The 16,890-nt window shown below is 30.0% G+C and overlaps 1 pseudogene; it reads left to right on the top strand.

Annotated features, from left to right (window-relative positions):
• Nucleotides 1–1,470: 1,470 nt before the first annotated feature.
• Nucleotides 1,471–3,587, top strand: LOC149495479 (uncharacterized; annotated as a pseudogene).
• Nucleotides 3,588–16,890: the final 13,303 nt, after the last annotated feature.

Genomic DNA, 16,890 nt, shown 5'->3' with positions numbered 1-16,890 from the left:
GGCTCTTTCAAGAATACCACCACTGAAGTAAAAATTCGTCAATGGATACAGACTAAAATAGCCAGCTCTTCTAAACCAGCATTAACCTATGCTCATACATTAGCTATTCCGGATCATCCTACATTTGGTATCCAGAAAGCCCAATGTCAAGCCCGGTTAGCAGCAGCTAAAACCCCTGAAGAATATAAACTGATCTGTCAAGAAATGTTCCAACAACTTTCTACCAGTTCAGACCCTCCCGTAAATCCATCATCTAGTAAATCCTCCTCTAAAACAAGTCATAAAGGCAATGCTAAAGTCATTTCCTCTTCGTCTTCAACTGTCTCGATATCTTCTTTTGAAGATAGTGATGATGAAGTGTCAACAATAAAAATCAAAAGTAAAACTGATAAAAAAGCAAGAGCAAGAAAAGAAAAGATAAAGCAAAAAGAAAAAGAAAAAAGAAAAGAGAAAATAAAAAGAAAAGAAAAGAAAAAGGACACATCATCGTCCTCATCTTGTTCTGATTCCATATAAAACAAGGCACAAGGAACCTTATTCCTTGATTCCCTTATTTGTCAAACAGTAAAAGCCAAACTATTATTTCTACAGTAAAAGTCAAGAACAGTAAAGGTCAAGATTCGATGGCCGACCAACCACTGTTCATCTACAGTAAAGGTCAAGATTCGGTGGCAGACCAACCACTGTTCATTTACAGTAAAGGTCAAGATTCGGTGGCAGACCAACCACTGTTCATCAACAGTAAAAGGCAAATAGTAAAGATTCTCAATTTTCATTATAAAAAGGGAGCCTCTCCCCTTGTGAAGGCATAACCTAGTATTACGCATAATTTACTCCTACTCATAATCCCTTTCTCCCTCTTAGCTCTCAGTTCATTGTAAGCATCCAGTGGAAGAAAGTTTAAATTTTAAACTCTTTGTAAGTTTTAAATATTGTATTAAATATTGTATTTCTATTTTGTAATTAAATAAAGTTTGTGTTTTATTGTAAACTGCTACAATCTAAGTCCGTGTTGACGGCACCTTTCTCTTCTCCCTCCACACTCTGACTTAATTCTGGGGATCCCAGGTTAAGGTTGCAGGAACCCTAAACCATTTAAAATTATTATTGTCTTGTGCTTGTTGATAAGTATGCTCTGTGGATGCAGCTTTGTCTGATCTTCCACATCAGAAATATTGTTTTGATTATTGTAAATAAATGGTATCTTGTCTTTCATCATAGCATTTACTTCAGAATCAACATACTGGTAAAACTTAATTGCAGTTTGCAGTTAGTAATCGGATCTTTGTGTTTTGTTGGTATCAGAGCCATTCCTTTTAAAAATTGCTAAGCAACTATAGAATAAAGAATTCATTTGGAAGTATCATAGATAGTTTTAGGTATGCCTACTGAACCCGTTTGATGGCCGTGTGTTGAAAGGCTGAGTAAGGGTATAACCAGGCAGTGGCCGCAACTTGTTGATATTCTAAAATGGATCCTTTATTGTGTAGATCTGCTAGTAGTATTAAATCGGATGATTCTGAAACTTCAGAAATAAAAAGGGTCATAAATAGAAATGAATTAATTTTACAAGATTTTAGTAAAGCTATTGATGAATGGGAAATACCTAAAGTTGATAAAGAACAAATTTATAAAATTTCTAAATTTAATTTATGGAGAACTGATTACGTAATCAAAACAGAAGAAAGAGATTTTTAGTTAAGTAAACCATTTGAGAGGATTACTCTTCTCTCTTCTAAAATCTTACAACAAAATAAAAGTAAAAAATATAATTATATTCATATAGGATTAATCCAAGTAGGTATAAAACCTTTAACTAGGGAAGGACTAAACACAAGTATTTTAGCGGTGGTAAGAGATGCTAGATTTTTAAACTTTCAAGATTCTTTGTTAGGATCTGTTGAAACCAGTTTAAGTGAAGGACCTATATCCTTTGAAGTATACCCAGATATGACTATCTCCTTAAATGATGTAAATATTCTAGAAAGTATGGTATTAGAAATTAAAACTCACAATTATAAAATGAAACAAGGGTCAATTCCTATAGCATTGATATATAAAATTCATTATAAAGCAATGAATTCAGCATTTGGTACTAAATATAAGTTACAACCTAAAGTAGGAGAAACAAGATTCCTACAAACAGATTTAAGTAAAACTAATACGGTAATTCCTAAAACCATTCAATGGAAAAACATCACTCTACCAGAAGAATGGATCTTAGAAGGAATAGTACCTCCACCTATTCCAGAAAAGGTAAAACCAAATATAAATTTACAAAAAATTGAGCAATATGAAGATGGTAAAGTAACATTAAAATTTAATAGAAGTCAAAGTTCAAGATATACAGGATCATCATCTTCTGTCCTCACAGATGATACTGATAAACCCTCTTCAAACATACCTTCAGTAATTTATGCAAAATATAAAGATACAGAACCTAAACCTATTATTCAAACATTAGTCAAACCCAGGTATTCTACTTCAGATATTCCTGGTCAATCTCTTAAAATGAAAGGTGTTGATTATAGCTCTTCAATTCCGCAAGCAGTCTATAATCCTGTTGACACCTATATAAACCAGCAATCACATTTAGTAAATTCATCACCTGAATCACTAACAGCTTCAGCTATAACTGAAAATATAAATGAAATAAATAGAGAATTAAATGTACTCAGTAAAGAGGACATAGAAAAAGGACTAATAAAAGAAATAACTAAAACTAAAAACTTGATGAAATTAAATAGGATACTAAAAACTCATACCTTTGAGGATTTAAAATATGAATACTTGAATTATAAACTAAACACTCAAACTCAAATCAAATTCTTTGATTGGTTTGCATTAACTAAAGAAGATTGTTCCAATAAAAGTTTAAATCCTATCACAGTCAGAGATAAACGCCCAGAATGGATTGTAAATGATAGAATTATACAAAGTGATTTTCCACCTAAAACAATTAGTAAATTAAAATACCAAGATAATGAAATTGTTTGTGCTCCATATAAAATAGCTAGAGAAAATGATACAGATAAAAAACTCATTGAACAAAATAATTTTAGTAATGCAAGTTTAATTTGTCTAAATACCCAATTAAAAAGAATAGAAAACTTATTAGAAGAAAAACCAATTATAGGTGTTAATGTAAAGGGTAAAGAACAGATAAAATCCCACATTTTTAAACCATATCAACTTTCTAAATTTAGTCAAAATGAATTCTTAGGAACATTAAAGGCACAGCTCAATAAACTTGAACTACATTCAGACACTACTCAACAAGTAGCACCTGAAACCCCTCAAACATCTAGAAATATAAACATTATAGAAGAAAACTCTCAATCTGAATTCAGTGAACCTAAATCAGACGATATTAAACAATTTGAACTAAACCCTATATCACATAAAGACATATTAAATATATCACATAGAGAATTAGTAAATAGAGCACCAGATTTAGGCTTAATAGATAAACCAAATTCTATATCTCAATTTAAATATAATGCAACTACAATTTATGAATGGAATATAGATGGACTATCTGAATATAATATATTAGGTATACTACAACAAATGACTATGGCAGCTAATGCCTATAAAACTCAGTCAATTATATCAGATAGGGCTATAGCAGAAATAATTATAGCAGGATTTACAGGTCAACTTAAAGGTTGGTGGGATTATCACCTAACTGACCAACAACATTTAGAAATCTTAAATTCAGTCCAAGTAAATAATGAAGGAGATCCAATATATGATGAAAATGGTGAACCTATTCAGGATGCAGTATCAACATTAATACTCACCATTTCATTACATTTTATCGGGGATCCATCACACTTAAAAGATAAAAATGCAGAATTATTAAGCAATTTAAAATGTAAAAAATTAAGTGATTTTCAATATTATAAAACTACTTTTCTTACTAGGTTAATGTTAAGAGAAGATTCTAATCAAGCCTTTTGGAAAGAGAAGTTCTTAGCCGGACTACCTTTTTTCTTGGGTGAAAATGTTAGGAATTATATAAAACAACAATTTGGTAACCCAATACCTTATAATAAATTAACATACGGACAGTTAAATAGTATAATTCAAAAAGAAGGATTACAGATTTGTCATGACTTAAAACTTCAAAGAACTTTAAAATATGAGATGCATACAACTAAACAAGAATTAGGATCATTTTGTAAATAGTTTGATTATGACATAACATCTACTCAGCGATGTACAGGCCAGTGTCCTAAACCAACTAAACCTAAAAACCACTATAAAAATAAGTATTATAAAAAATATTATAGATCTAAACCAAGTCAAGATAAATATTATCATAAAGAAAAGTCAAAACCCCATAAGAAATATAAAAGAAAGCAACCATATAAATCCTCAAATAAAAATTCTTATAAATATTTAACTTGTTATAATTATGGTAAAAAAGGACATACGTCAAAATTTTGTAGATTCAATAAAAAATTAAATGAATTAAATCTAGATGTAGACGTGTTAAATAATATTCATGAATTATATCTCAATTCAGACACCTCAGAATCAGAGATACTAGAAAGTGAAAATCAAATTGATGAACTAGGAACAACAACTAGTTCTTCAGAACAATCTATAAATATGCTTACTAAAGATCAAAGTACACTTCTAGAAGTAGTAAACAATATAACTGATAATGAAACTAAAACTCAACTTCTTAAAAAATTAATAAAAAGTTTTGAAGAAGAAAAAGAAGTAAAAGAGATAACTCCTAAACTACAATCTAATACTTATGATTTAACCACTATATTAAATAAACATAAACATAAAAATATAGAAGTAGAAATCTCTAATAAAGAATTACGAAAAGAAATTACAAATTTAAAACATGAAGTTAATGAATTAAAAGTACAATCTCAGCAAAATGCTAAGAAAATAAAATTTTTAGAATCTCAACTAATATCTAGTTCCTCTTCTGAAGAACCAGATGATGATATAAAAGATGAAATAAACCAATTAGAAGAAGATACAGAAATAAATAGTAATTTTCTATTTTTATTGCAAGAAATTACTTCAAGAAAATATTTGGTAAAAATAAACATTAAATTAGCAAATGATTTTATTATTGATGCAATAGCATTATTTGACACAGGAGCAGATTTAAATTGTATACAATCAGATATAGTACCTAAAAGATATTGGTTAGATACTAAAGAAAAACTAAATTAGATATAGTAGGTAAAGTAGAAGCATTGATTGTAAACCAAGAGTTAGAAATAAAAACAGTATTTTTACTTTCTCCCCAAATAAATTATATGGTAATTTTAGGAACACCTTTTATAAATCTTATAACACCTTATTCTGTTAAAGAAGATTGTATTAAATTCAAAATAAGAAATTAAAAAAGCTAGACTTGAATTTACAGAAAAACCTAAACGAAAAAACTTAAATTTACTCAAAGCTCATTCTATTAGAACCCTAGAAATTAATTCATTAATTAAATCCAAAGAAGAAGACTTAAAAGATTTAAAAAATAATATGTGTTTAAAACGAATTAAAGAGCAATTGGAAACTGAATTCATACAAAATAAAATAAAAAACCTAAAAGATTATATGGAGAAAAAACTTTGTGCAGATCACCCAAATGCTTTTTGGAATCGTAAACAGCACATAGTTGACTTACCATATGAAAATAATTTTGATGAACGAACTATTACAACTAAAGCTAGGCCAATTCAAATGAATCCTGAATTAATAGAACATTGTAAAAAAGAAATCAAAGATTTAGAAAATAAAAAATTAATTTGTAAATCAAGAAGCCCATGGTCATGTGCGGCATTTTATGTTAATAAAAATGCAGAAATAGAAAGAGGAGTACCAAGATTGGTAATAAACTATAAACCTTTAAATGCAGCATTAAAATGGATAAGATATCCAATTCCAAATAAAAAAGATCTTCTAAAGAAATTATACAATGCTAATATATTTAGTAAATTTGACATGAAATCAGGATATTGGCAAATACAAATTGCCCCTAAAGATAGATATAAAACAGCATTTACAGTTCCTTTCGGTCAATATGAATGGAATGTAATGCCTTTTGGATTAAAAAATGCACCTTCAGAATTTCAAAGAATAATGAATGATATATTTAACCCATATTCACAATTTTGTATAGTTTATATTGATGATGTTTTAGTATTCAGTCAAACTATTGAAAACCATTTTAAACATTTAAAAACTTTCTGTATGATTATAGAAAAAAATGGTTTAGCACTTAGTAAAACTAAAATGGATTTGTTTAAAACTAAATTAGATTTTTGGGCCATTATATTGAACAAGGAATAATCCAACCTATAGAAAGAACCTTAGTATTTGGAGAAAAATTTCCTGATGAAATAACTAATAAAGTACAATTACAAAGATTTCTTGGTTGTTTAAATTATGTTATTGATTTTTATCCTAATTTAAATTGTATGATAAAACCCTTACATGATAGACTTAGAAAAAATGCTGGTCCATGGACCAACAAGCATACACACTTGGTAAAACAAATTAAATCATTAGTTAAAGAAATTCCTTATTTATATATTCCTAATCCAACTGCATTTAAAATTGTAGAAACAGATGCATCCAATATAGGTTACGGAGGCATATTAAAACAAAAGATCAATGGTAAAGAACGTATAATTCAATATACGTCTGGACATTGGAACCAGACACAGATAAACTATTCTACTATTAAAAAAGAAATTTTAAGTATAGTGATATGTATAAATAAGTTTCAATCTGATTTGTTAAATCAAAAGTTTTTACTTCGTATTATTGTAAATCTGCAAAAGATGTTTTGCAAAAAGATGTTCGAAATCTTGCCTCTAAATAAATTTTTGCTAGATGGCAAGCACTATTAAGTATTTTTGAATTTGATATTGAGTATATTAAAGGTAATGCCAATAATATACCAGACTTTCTGACTCGGGAATTCTTACAGAACAATGGGAAAGAAGAAGGATAAAGGGAAAGAATCTAAGCAAGAATCTGATTCACCCACTAAAGCTCTTTCTGAGCATTCTGAAGACCTCACTAAAATCCTTAGTAAACAAACCCCTTCTAAAGACCTTAAAAAATGGATTGAGGAACTCACTCAATCTCCAGAAGTATTAAAGGCATTGCAAGGCATGGCATCTTCTTCCACAGAAGATACAGGTATGATTTCTAAACCTAAAGCGATCGTATCCGCTCATGGTACGGCTAGTCTGTCTCAAACGGTAGACAGTAAAGACTTATCAAATCCGTTGATGGCTGTGGATTTGCCAAAAATCCAGTATTCTAGTACTAGTAGTATACATAAATGGTTTATAAAAAATATTTATGATTATGAAATTGAAGTCGAGGATGGATATAATCATATTAATCCTTGGCAAATTATAAAGCGTTATTACCCTGAGGATTGGTATTTTGTTCCCACTGATCCTTCCAAACCTCAGGAATATTACCATAATATTTTAATTGATACTGGTTCAGTAAAAATCAAACATACTTTTGATACTAAAAATAAATCTGTTATTTCTTATTCTTCTATTCAAATAAAACGCGTCATTCACCCAAACGATTGGCCCGTATCTTCATTATATACTCCAGTAAGATTTAAAGTTTTACATAAACATAGTACTACATATAATTATTTTGATTACAAAAAAGCTTGGGAAAAAGTTTTTTGTATTCAAAATCCAACTACCACTCATTCGTGGTTAATATATTTTGATCAACATATCAGAACTGATTTAAAAATTCCAAATTGGTTTAAAAAGTGGTGGCAGTCAAGAGGTATCTCTTAGGAAATCATTACTCCTGAGATCCTTTCTTTATATCATTATTTTAAATCCCATTATAATCCCAATCCAGGAGAAGTCCATATCCCATCTCTAATGTATTATTGTATGACCTTCTTCACCCATTGGGTATATCAATGGTACTTTGATTATCAGTATGTCCCAGGAACTCAAATTCCTATGTTAGTAAACCGTCACAAAATAAAATGGTGGGGCTCTTTCAAGAATACCACCACTGAAGTAAAAATCCGTCAATGGATACAGACTAAAGTAGCCAGTTCTTCTAAACCAGCATTAACCTATGCGAACACATTAGCTATTCCGGATCATCCTACATTTGGTATCCAGAAAGCCCAATGTCAAGCCCGGTTAGCCGCAGCTAAAACCCCTGAAGAATATAAACTGATCTGTCAAGAAATGTTTCAACAACTTTCTACCAGTTCAGACCCTCCAGTAAATCCATCATCTAGTAAATCCTCCTCTAAATCCAGTCATAAAGGCAAAACTAAAGTCATTTCCTCTTCATCTTCAGCTGTCTCGATATCTTCTTTTGAAGATAGTGATGATGAAATATCGACAATAAAAATCAAAAGTAAAGCAGATAAGAAAGAAAAAGCAAAAGCAAGAAAAGAAAAAATAAACCAAAAAGAAAAAAGAAAAGAGAAAATAAAAAGAAAAGAAAAGAAAAAGAAGGACACATCATCGTCCTCATCTTGTTCTGATTCCATATAAAACAAGGCACAAGGAACCTTATTCCTTGATTTTATTCTTTGTCAAACAGTAAAGGCCAAGCTTCTATTTCCACAGTAAGGGCCAAGTCACTATATCAATAGTAAAGATTCGGTGGCAGACAAAGTACTATTCATCTACAGTAAAGGTCAAGATTCGATGGCCGACCAAACACTATTCATCTACAGTAAAGGTCAAGATTCGGTGGCAAACCAACCACTGTTCATCAACAGTAAAAGGCAAACAGTAAAGATTCTCAATTTTCATTATAAAAAGGGAGCCTCTCCCCTTGTGAAGGCATAACCTAGTATTACGCATAATTTACTCCTACTCATAATCCCTTTCTCCCTCCTAGCTCTCAGTTCATTGTAAGCATCCAGTGGAAGAAAGTTTAAATTTTAAACTCTTTGTAAGTTTTAAATATTGTATTAAATATTGTATTTCTATTTTGTAATTAAATAAAGTTTGTGTTTTATTGTAAACTGCTACAATCTAAGTCCGTGTTGACGGCACCTTTCTCTTCTCCCTCCACACTCTGACTTAATTCTGGGGATCCCAGGTTAAGGTTGCAGGAACCCTTAAACTATATAAAATTGTTGTGTTTTGTGTTGTTGATAAGTATGCTCTGTGGATGCGGCTTAGTCTGATCTTCCACATCAGAAATATTGTTTTGATTGCTGTAAATTAATTATGAATTATAAATCTTTTCATCATAGCATTTACTTCAGAATCAACATATATAGTTATAGTTATTGTTAACCTAAATTAATTTTTAATGGTCCTTTGTGTTTTGTTGGTATCAGAGCCAATCCACATAGTCCGAGGACCGTGACAACCTGAGGTACCTCAAAGCAGCCTTTTACGCATGTTGCCTCTCGACAACTACAACCCATAACCAGGGCCTCAGCCTGTGGGCCTTCCTGGAGGTAAGAGCCTGTGTTTCGTCACTGTGTCACACAGTGAGAACCCTCCATGGAGCTGGCAACCTGTCTTTAGAGGCGACAGGGCGGATTACGCCATAACTGCTCTGATACCAATAAAACACAAAGGACCGATTACTAACTGCAAACTGCAATTAAGTTTTACTAACTGCAAACTGCAATTAAGTTTTACCAGTATGTTGATTCTGAAGTAAATGCTATGATGAAAGACAATATACCATTTATTTACAATAATCAAAACAATATTTCTGATGTGGAAGATCAGACTAAGCTGCATCCATAGAGCATACTTATCAACAAGCACAAGACAATAATAATTTTAAATGGTTTAGGGTTCCTGCAATCTTAACCTGGGATCCCCAGAATTAAGTCAGAGTGTGGAGGGAGAAGAGAAAGGTGCCGTCAACGCGGACTTAGATTGTAGCAGTTTACAATAAAACACAAACTTTATTTAATTACAAAATAGAAATACAATATTTAAAACAATATTTAAAACTTACAAAGAGTTTAAAATTTAAACTTTCTTCCACTGGATGCTTACAATGAACTGAGAGCTAAGAGGGAGAAAGGGATTATGAGTAGGAGTAAATTATGCGTAATACTAGGTTATGCCTTCACAAGGGGAGAGGCTCCCTTTTTATAATGAAAATTGAGAATCTTTACTATTTGCCTTTTACTGTTGATGAACAGTGGTTGGTCTGCCACCGAATCTTGACCTTTACTGTAGATGAACAGTGGTTGGTCGGCCACCGAATCTTGACCTTTACTGTAGATGAATAGTGCTTGGTCGGCCATCGAATCTTGACCTTTACTGTTCTTGACTTTTACTGTAGAAATAGTAGTTTGGCTTTTACTGTTTGACAAATAAGGGAATCAAGGAATAAGGTTCCTTGTGCCTTGTTTTATATGGAATCAGAACAAGATGAGGATGATGATGTGTCCTTCTTTTTCTTTTCTTTTCTTTTTATTTTCTCTTTTCTTTTTTCTTTTTCTTTTTGCTTTATCTTTTCTTTTCTTGCTCTTGCTTTTTTATCAGTTTTACTTTTGATTTTTATTGTTGACACTTCATCATCACTATCTTCAAAAGAAGATATCGAGACAGTTGAAGACGAAGAGGAAATGACTTTAGCCTTGCCTTTATGACTTGTTTTAGAGGAGGATTTACTAGATGATGGATTTACGGGAGGGTCTGAACTGGTAGAAAGTTGTTGGAACATTTCTTGACAGATCAGTTTATATTCTTCAGGGGTTTTAGCTGCTGCTAACCGGGCTTGACATTGGGCTTTCTGGATACCAAATGTAGGATGATCCGGAATAGCTAATATATGAGCATAGGTTAATGCTGGTTTAGAAGAGCTGGCTATTTTAGTCTGTATCCATTGACGAATTTTTACTTCAGTGGTGGTATTCTTGAAAGAGCCCCACCATTTTATTTTGTGTCTTTTTACTAACATAGGAATTTGAGTTCCTGGGACATACTGATAATCGAAATACCATTGATATACCCAAGGGGTGAAGAAGGTCATACAATAATACATCAAAGATGGGATATGGACTTCTCCTGGATTGGGTTTATAATGGGATTTAAAATAATGATATAAAGAAAGGGTCTCAGGAGTAATGATTTCCTCAGAGATACCTCTTGACTGCCACCACTTTTTAAATCAATTTGGAATTTTTAAATCAGTTCTGATATGTTGATCAAAATATATTAACCACGAATGAGTGGTAGTTGGATTTTGAATACAAAAAACTTTTTCCCAAGCTTCTTTGTAATCAAAATAATTATATGTAGTACTATGTTTATGTAAAACTTTAAATCTTACTGGAGTATATAATGAAGATACGGGCCAATCGTTTGGGTGAATGACGCGTTTTATTTGAATAGAAGAATAAGAAATAACAGATTTATTTTTAGTATCAAAAGTATGTTTGATTTTTACTGAACCAGTATCAATTAAAATATTATGGTAATATTCCTGAGGTTTGGAAGGATCAGTGGGAACAAAATACCAATCCTCAGGGTAATAACGCTTTATAATTTGCCAAGGATTAATATGATTATATCCATCCTCGACTTCAATTTCATAATCATAAATATTTTTTATAAACCATTTATGTATACTACTAGTACTAGAATACTGGATTTTTGGCAAATCCACAGCCATCAACGGATTTGATAAGTCTTTACTGTCTACCGTTTGAGACAGACTAGCCGTACCATGAGCGGATACGATCGCTTTAGGTTTAAAAATCATACCTGTATCTTCTGTGGAAGAAGATGCCATGCCTTGCAATGCCTTTAATACTTCTGGAGATTGAGTGAGTTCCTCAATCCATTTTTTAAGGTCTTTAGAAGGGGTTTGTTTACTAAGGATTTTAGTGAGGTCTTCAGAATGCTCAGAAAGAGCTTTAGTGGGTGAATCAGATTCTTGCTTAGATTCTTTCCCTTTATCCTTCTTCTTTCCCATTGTTCTGTAAGAATTCCCGAGTCAGAAAGTCTGGTATATTATTGGCATTACCTTTAATATACTCAATATCAAATTCAAAAATACTTAATAGTGCTTGCCATCTAGCAAAAATTTATTTAGAGGCAAGATTTTGAACATCTTTTTGCAAAACATCTTTTGCAGATTTACAATCAATACGAAGTAAAAACTTTTGATTTAACAAATCAGATTGAAACTTATTTATACATATCACTATACTTAAAATTTCTTTTTTAATAGTAGAATAGTTTATCTGTGTCTGGTTCCAATGTCCAGACGTATATTGAATTATACGTTCTTTACCATTGATCTTTTGTTTTAATATGCCTTCGTAACCTATATTGGATGCATCTGTTTCTACAATTTTAAATGCAATTGGATTAGGAATATATAAATAAGGAATTTCTTTAACTAATGATTTAATTTGTTTTACCAAGTGTGTATGCTTGTTGGTCCAGGGACCAGCATTTTTTCTAAGTCTATCATGTAAAGGTTTTATCATACAATTTAAATTAGGATAAAAATCAATAACATAATTTAAGCAACCAAGAAATCTTTGTAATTGTACTTTATTAGTTATTTCATCAGGAAATTTTTCTCCAAATACTAAGCTTCTTTCTATAGGTTGGATTATTCCTTGTTCAATATAATGGCCCAAAAATCTAATTCTAGTTTTAAACAAATCCATTTTAGTTTTACTAAGTGCTAAACCATTTTTTTCTATAATCATACAGAAAGTTATTAAGTGTTTAAAATGGTTTTCAATAGTTTGACTGAATACTAAAACATCATCAATATAAACTATACAAAATTGTGAATATGGGTTAAATATATCATTCATTATTCGTTGAAATTCTGAAGGTGCATTTTTTAATCCAAAAGGCATTACATTCCATTCGTATTGACCGAAAGGAACTGTAAATGCTGTTTTATATCTATCTTTAGGATGAATTTGTATTTGCCAATATCCTGATTTCATGTCAAATTTACTAAAAATATTAGCATTATACAACTTCTTTAAAAGATCTTTTTTATTTGGAATTGGATATCTTATCCATTTTAAAGCTGCATTTAGTGGTTTATAATTTATTACTAATCTTGGTACTCCTCTTTCTATTTCTGCATTTTTATTAACATAAAATGCCGCACATGACCATGGGCTTCTTGACTTACAAATTAATTTTTTATTTTCTAAATCTTTGATTTCTTTTTTACAATGTTCTATTAATTCAGGATTCATTTGAATTGGCCTAGCTTTAGTTGTAATAGTTCGTTCATCAAAATTATTTTCATATGGTAAGTCAACTATGTGCTGTTTACGATTCCAAAAAGCATTTGGGTGATCTGCACAAAGTTTTTTCTCCATATAATCTTTTAGGTTTTTTTATTTTATTTTGTATAAATTCAGTTTCTAATTGTTCTTTAATTCTTTTTAAACACATATTATTCTTTAAATCTTTTAAGTCTTCTTCCTTGGATTTTATTAATGAATTGATTTCTAAGGTTCTAATAGAATGAGCTTTGAGTAAATTTAAGTTTTTTCGTTTAGGTTTTTCTGTAAATTCAAGTCTAGCTTTTTTATTTCTTATTTTGAATTTAATACAATCTTCTTTAACAGAATAAGGTGTTATAAGATTTATAAAAGGTGTTCCTAAAATTACCATATAATTTATTTGGGGAGAAAGTAAAAATACTGTTTTTATTTCTAACTCTTGGTTTACAATCAATGCTTCTACTTTACCTACTATATCTAATTTAGTTTTATTAGCTGTACTTAATTTTTCTTTAGTATCTAACCAATATCTTTTAGGTACTATATCTGATTGTATACAATTTAAATCTGCTCCTATGTCAAATAATGCTATTGCATCAATAATAAAATCATTTGCTATTTTAATGTTTATTTTTACCAAATATTTTTGTGAAGTAATTTCTTGTAATAAAAATAGAAAATTACTATTTACTTCTTCATCTTCTTCTAATTGATTTATTTCATCTTTTATGTCATCATCTGGTTCTTCAGAAGAAGAACTAGATATGATTTGAGATTCTACTAATTTTATTTTCTTAGCATTTTGTTGAGATTGTATTTTTAATTCATTTACTTCATGCTTTAGAGTTTTAATTTCTTTCTGTAATTCTTTATTAGAGATTTCCACTTCTATATTTTTATGTTTATGTTTATTTAATATAGTAGTTAAATCATAAGTATTAGTCTGGAGTTTAGGAGTTATCTCTTTTACTTCTTTTTCTTCGTCAAAACTTTTGATTAATTTTTTAAGAAGTTGAGCTTTAGTTTCATTATCAGTTATATTGTTTACTACTTCTAAAAGTGTACTTTGATCTTTAGTAAGCATATTTATAGATTTTTCTGAAGAACTAGTTGTTGTTCCTAGTTCATCAAGTTGATTTTCACTTTTTATTATCTCTGATTCTGTGGTGTCTGAATCGAGATATAGTTCATGAATTTTATTTAACACATCTTCATCTAGATTTAATTCATTTAATTTTTTATTGAATCTACAAAATTTTGACGTATGTCCTTTTTTACCACAATTATAACTAGTTAAATCTTTATAAGAAGCTTTATTTGAGGATTTATATGGTTGCTTTCTTTTATATTTTTTATGGGGTTTTGACTTTTCTTTATGATAATATTTATCTTGACTTGGTTTAGATCTATAATGTTTTTTATAATACTTATTTTTATAGTGGTTTTTAGGTTTAGTTGGTTTAGGACACTGGCCTGTACATCGCTGAGTAGATGTCATGCCATAATCAAACTGTTTACAAAATGATCCTAATTCCTGTTTAGTTTTATGCATCTCATATTTTAAAGTTCTTTGAAGTTTTAAGTCATGACAAATCTGTAATCCTTCTTTTTGAATTATACTATTTAACTGTCCGTATGTTAATTTATTATAAGGTATTGGGTTACCAAATTGTTGTTTTATATAATTCCTAACCTTTTCACCCAAGAAAAAAGGTAGTCCGGCTAAGAACTTCTCTTTCCAAAAGGCTTGATTAGAATCTTCTCTTAACATTAACCTAGTAAGAAAAGTAGTTTTATAATATTGAAAATCACTTAATTTTTTACATTTTAAATTGCTTAATAATTCTGCATTTTTATCTTTTAAGTGTGATGGATGCCCGATAAAATGTAATGAAATGGTGAGTATTAATGTTGATACTGCATCCTGAATAGGTTCACCATTTTCATCATATATTGGATCTCCTTCATTATTTACTTGGACTGAATTTAAGATTTCTAAATGTTGTTGGTCAGTTAGGTGATAATCCCACCAACCTTTAAGTTGACCTGTAAATCCTGCTATAATTATTTCTGCTATAGCCTTATCTGATATAATTGACTGAGTTTTATAGGCATTAGCTGCCATAGTCATTTGTTGTAGTATACTTAATATATTATATTCAGATAGTCCATCTATATTCCATTCATAAATTGTAGTTGCATTATATTTAAATTGAGATATAGAATTTGGTTTATCAATTAAGCCTAAGTCTGGTGCTCTATTTACTAATTCCCTATGTGAGATATTTACTATGTCTTGATGTGATATAGGATTTAATTCAAATTGTTTAATATTTTCTGATTCAGATTCACTGATTTCAGATTGAGAGTTTTCTTCTATTATGTTTATATTTCTAGATGCTTGAGGGGTTTCAGGTGCTACTTGTTGAGTAGTATCTGAATTTAATTCAAGTCTACTTAGTTGTGTCTTTAATGTGCTTAAGAATTCATTTTGACTAGATTTAGAAAGTTGATATGGTTTAAAAATATGAGATTTTATTTTTTCTTTACCCTTTACCTTATCATTTGCAATTGGTTTTTCTTCTAATAAGTTTGCTATTCTTTTTAATTGGGTATTTAAGCAAATTAAACTTGCATTACTAAAATTATTTTGTTCAATGAGTTTTTTATCTGTATCATTTTCTCTAGCTATTTTATATGGAGCACAAACAATTTCATTATCTTGGTATTTTAATTTACTAATTGTTTTAGGTGGAAAATCACTTTGTATAATTCTATCATTTACAATCCATTCTGGGCGTTTATCTCTGATTGTGATAGGATTTAAACTTTTATTGGAACAATCTTCTTTAGTTAATGCAAACCAATCAAAGAATTTGATTTGAGTTTGAGTGTTTAGTTTATAATTCAAGTATTCATATTTTAAATCCTCAAAGGTATGAGTTTTTAGTATCCTATTTAATTTCATCAAGTTTTTAGTTTTAGTTATTTCTTTTATTAGTCCTTTTTCTATGTCCTCTTTACTGAGTACATTTAATTCTCTATTTATTTCATTTATATTTTCATTTATAGCTGAAGCTGTTGATGATTCAGGTGATGAATTTACTAAATGTGATTGCTGGTTTATATAGGTGTCAACAGGATTATAGACTGCTTGAGGAATTGAAGCGCTACAATCAACACCTTTCATCTTTAGATTTGGGATATCTGAAGTAGAATACCTAGGTTTGACCAATGTTTGAATAATAGGTTTAGGTTCTGTATCTTTATATTTTGCATAAATTACTGAAGGTATGTTTGAAGAGGGTTTATCATTATCATCTGTGACAACAGAAGATGATGACCCTGTATATCTAGAACTTTGACTTCTATTAAATTTTAGTGTAACTTTACCATCTTCATATTGCTCAATTTTTTGTAAATTTATATTTGGTTTTACCTTTTCTGGAATAGGAGGAGGTACTATTCCTTCCAAGATCCATTCTTCTGGTAGAGTGATGTCTTTCCATTGAATGGTTTTAGGAATTACTGTATTCGTTTTAGTTAAATCTGTTTGTAGGAATCTTGTTTCTCCTACTTTAGGTTGTAACTTATATTTAGTACCAAATGCTGAATTCATTACTTTATAATGAATTTTATATATCAATGCT

Source organism: Jatropha curcas, chromosome 6 (assembly GCF_041381405.1).
Source record: "Jatropha curcas cultivar XTBG-Jc1 chromosome 6, XTBG_Jcur_1.0, whole genome shotgun sequence".
NCBI classification, from domain to species: Eukaryota; Viridiplantae; Streptophyta; class Magnoliopsida; order Malpighiales; family Euphorbiaceae; genus Jatropha; species Jatropha curcas.
Note: the sequence above shows the minus strand (reverse complement) of the source record. Positions and strands in the feature narration are given on the sequence as shown.